Below are 4,361 nucleotides of genomic sequence, written 5' to 3'. Positions count from 1 at the left end.
TTTTTGTATGAAATTTACTGCTGACGTACAGTAAAAACTTGCAAATGATGAAAGAAAATTTTAAAGAAATTGAAAAATTTATGTTTGATTATACAATAAAGGAAAAGGTTAAATAATTTGAGATAGTAAATTGACGCTTGTTTACGTAAATGAATCTAAACAAAGCGGCGAACCAGTGGTTAAATCTGAGTTCAAAATCAAAAACAAAAACATAATTTGTATGGAATTTGATACAGACGTAGAATAGAAACTTTTAAATGGTGAAAGGCAATTCTGAGAGACAATAGAATATATATTATGTTTAGCGATAGAATTAAAGGGAAAGTTAAATAGACAGAGATACTAAATTGACGTTTATTTCTGTAATTAATCTAAACAAATGTATTAAAAATTATGAAACTAGTTTATTGTCAAATGTCAATTATTGTCCATATTGACGGTGTGCAAATTATTTCAGTTTGATAATTTCATGAAAAGGAAACTAAATAATTTTGTCGACGTGTTCGGCCAAAACAGATCCTACTCAAGTTCAATGTGACATAAATATGAAGATGCGTCATTTGATACGACAAATTCAACTAAATGTCGTTTACAAGTGCAGCTATTTTGAAGAATATCACCAAAACAAAACAGACTGAATAAAACTGGCATGAATGTAGATACATCTATATCATACTCCAAAAAGTATAAATCAAATTTTTAAAAGCTTTTTGGTTACTGTTCGTGCTGTACTACTTTTCACCTCATAAGCCTATAGTGAATACCTTTGTCAATAACTGCTTTGATATTTTCCGTCTCAAATTTTTTATCGTTCTGCCTACTTGCCAACCGAAGCAATGCCTTTAATGACTTTAAACCTCTTTGCATGCTAAATTTTCGAAAAAAACACCGCCGCTTAAATTCAGCGTGAGAAATGTTCTACAGTAAATTAAGAAAGTCTTTTCTTTAAAACAAACTTTGAATACCCATTAAAAGGAATGATTGAAAAATGTTGATCAAAACGCTTTATCAAAACGCTGATTGTTTGAATACTCAGAAACTCGTGTAAGACTTGCGAAAGGTATGGGATTGTGAAATGTTTTCCAGAAACTCAAAATAATAGTCTCGTGCTTTCCACTTTGTTCCGTGCTTGCCATGCAATTTCTTGTTCTCCCTAAGCTTTACCACATGGCTTTATTACATCGCTTTATCAAAACACTGATTGTTTGACTTCTCAGAAACTTGTGTGAAACTTGTGGAAGTTATCGGATTGTGAAATGTTTGGCAGAAACTCAAAATAATAGTCTCGTGCTTTCCTCTTTGACATTGTGCATTGAGTGCATTCGCTGGAGATCGTAAATATTGTTTGTAAATATTGTTTGTAAATATTGTTTGTAAATATTGTTACCTTGTGGCTTCATTTGTGGCGGGTTATTACGTATATAGAAAATGTGCAGTTGATGAAACACAATCTCGACACGGTGAGAAACTCAACCTGTGTAATACAAAACTTGAGATAAAACATACAGCATCGTTCATTGTTGTTGTTAAAATTTATTTTAAAAAATATAAATATAAAAATATATCCTGTGCTTTTCAAATTAGGAAGGTCAAGACATATATATCCAATGTTATATTATGTTACAGACAAATGACATTTAATGATGTCAGGTGATATGCATTTGATATCTGGTGAGGTGATATGATATCAGGTGATATGAGGTGATATGATATCAGGTGAAATGAAGTGATATGATATCAGGTGATGTGAGGTGATCTATGGGCATGACATTTCGTGATGTCGAGTGATGCAGCTACATCATTAATTTTTTACACGAAGCCACATTGTGAAGAGAGAAATATAAAAAAATAAACTCAGATTAAGACAATTTCTCTCATTGCTGCAGCTGCGAGCAGCAAGGTAGCAAACCTAAAGCTTACGGCTGGCAAAATTAACATTTTAGTTTGTGGAATGCATTTTGGGTAAGAGTATGGACCCTAAATGCAGTACGCTTGACTCAAGTGCAAAGGGCTCTTCATTCAAAACAGACGTGAATAACAAGCGGTAATCGTTATTCAATTACTGCGTCTCCTGGCCAAACAGTGTTACTGATGCTATATGAAATTCTTTTGTACTTGACTTACGGTAATTAAAAGTATATATGATGATTTATTGATGACTCAACTGTTTTTTCTGGGATGGTAATGTCCAAGTTGTGTTTTGGCCATTTTTACCATGGTTTACAGTCCTGGTGCGGTTGCTGCTGTGCCTCGTTCGCTTTTACTGTAGTTCACAGGTGAGATGTTGTTTATACGAAATTTTTTCAAAATGAATACGTTTGACGTAACTTTAAAGTTGATTGGCAATGAAAGCTAGCTCTATTACCTTCCGTCATGCTTCTAAAATGTGTGAACATAATCAACATTGAGCTTTTCTCAAAGATGTCCTCTAAAAAAATGAAAAGTTTTGTTTACACGCAAGTCGATGAAAACTCGATGTGCTTGTTTTTTAACCTACCTCTGCTTTCTTAGTATGCATAAACTAGCTCAATCTTCATTGCAGAAAGATTCCTTCCCGATCACTGAGCACATACCATCGAGACTATTTAATGAAGGAAAATTCGCAACGTTTTTTTTTCTCTCATGTGATTACTTCGATGCACAGCTACTGTCACTGAGTGTATGTTATACCTCGTCTATTGCCTTGTGTTTGTAGTTCGTGCAGTCAGAAAATCTCTCCATAGATTCAGTGAATACACTCATTAACTAACAACCAGCATATATACGCTCAAAAAGTAAACTTTTTGACTACTCAATTAATTCGTCTAATGGGAATGTTTATAAAAAAAAACGTCGCGTTTCACCTTCACAAGAATGTTAAATTTATTAACACAGTTTTATTGTATTAGTTTTGAGACACTCTTTTCTAACACAAATCTTCCACGGGCCTTCATTCTGTTATTTGCTTTCTGATATTTCTGTTTCTGAGTGGGGTTTCTTAGTGGGTTTTTGGTTTCTGCCGTGATTCCGATTTTTGATGCTTTTGTAGCCATGTGCCGTTTTTGGCTTAGTCTTGCATCATTTTACTCTGACATTTTCATTTGTTTTAATACTCGTTACGTTTATTTGGTATGTACTATTATACAGAGTTAAAGACTCAAGCTCTGAACCGAGTTCAAATTTGTGGTCAGACTTCAGCTTTGACTTGATTTGTGACTAAAAATAGGCACGCATAGCGTACATGTGGTTAGCTTTTCAAATTTGTGGTCATTGCACAAATTGAACCAGGATTGATCCTCAGATCATGGTACATATAATATTAAAGAGTTTCAACATCATTAGCATCAAGCTTTAAAATAAAAATGTTTGGGATTTTTTAAAACGTGCTTTGTGTTCACGGTGCTTACTGTCAGCGACTGCCAAATCCTTTGTATTTGCTGAACGCCATTGCTTGGATTTCTAGTCACGTGACTATTCTCACGTGATTACATTATTTAAAGTAGGTATTATAGATTTCTCACGAACTTTAACGTCAATTGTAATCGTGTTGACAGCAAACCGATTTTTGATTTATTAAGATTTAAAAATACTTGATCATCTCAACTTGATTAATTGTCTTTCAAAATAGTTCTCTGACGTATATGATAATAATAAAAAGTCCGACATTTCTCAATAAGAACCGAGAAAGCGAGGTTATTAAAAGGTTTATATATATGGCATTATTTGACCTGAAATAACGCTTTGCTTCTTTTTCGTCTTTACTGCTTTGTACAGGTTGACTTTCACTTTTCAAGTTTTTGTCAGTCGAAAATATATCGTTTTAAATTGTATCGTCTTGATAATTAAACTGTTTTCCAAGTGTTTTCCTTCGACTCAGATTCTGATGGCGTTGGAGTTTGTTCGACGAGCCGGATCTGATTGATTATTGATCCGGTTTTTCGATGATCCTTCCTTCTTCTTCGATTTTTATCTTCTTCCTGATTCTTCTTATTCTTCTTCTTCTTCTTCTTCGATTTCTTCTTCCTTTTCTTCTTCTTTCATCTTCTTCTCTTTTCTTCTCCTTCATTCTTCCGATTCTTCTTCCTCTTATTTTTCTTCCTGATTTTCTCTTCTCATTCTTCTTCTTCCTTCCTTCTTCCCGCTTCATCTTCCTTTCGATCTTTATTGATCTTCTGATCTTCGATCTTTTCTTCTTCTTCCTTCTTCTTCTTCTTCCCTCCTTTATCTTTGATTTATCTTCTTTATTGATCTTCTTCCTTCTTCTTCCTTCTTCTTCTTCTTCTTCTTCCCTTCTTATTCACTTCCTCTGATTTATCTTATTGATCTTCTTCTTCTTCTTTTTCTTTTCTTCTTCTTATTCTTCTTGGCTCGAGTTGTATCAT

General features: G+C 33.7%; 1 long non-coding RNA gene across 1 annotated transcript; it reads left to right on the top strand.

Moving 5' to 3' along the window:
* Positions 1-1,784: 1,784 nt before the first annotated feature.
* LOC124454616 lies at positions 1,785-3,361 on the top strand. The gene is made up of 2 exons (XR_006951536.1): positions 1,785-2,276; positions 2,543-3,361. It is a non-coding gene; the product is annotated as an uncharacterized LOC124454616 (long non-coding RNA).
* Positions 3,362-4,361: the final 1,000 nt, after the last annotated feature.

Source organism: Xenia sp. Carnegie-2017, unplaced genomic scaffold, assembly GCF_021976095.1.
Source record: "Xenia sp. Carnegie-2017 unplaced genomic scaffold, XeniaSp_v1 HiC_scaffold_3, whole genome shotgun sequence".
In the NCBI taxonomy this organism is placed as follows: Eukaryota; Metazoa; Cnidaria; class Anthozoa; order Malacalcyonacea; family Xeniidae; genus Xenia; species Xenia sp. Carnegie-2017.
The sequence above is the reverse complement of the archived record's forward strand: the minus strand, read 5'-3'. Positions and strand labels throughout refer to the sequence as shown.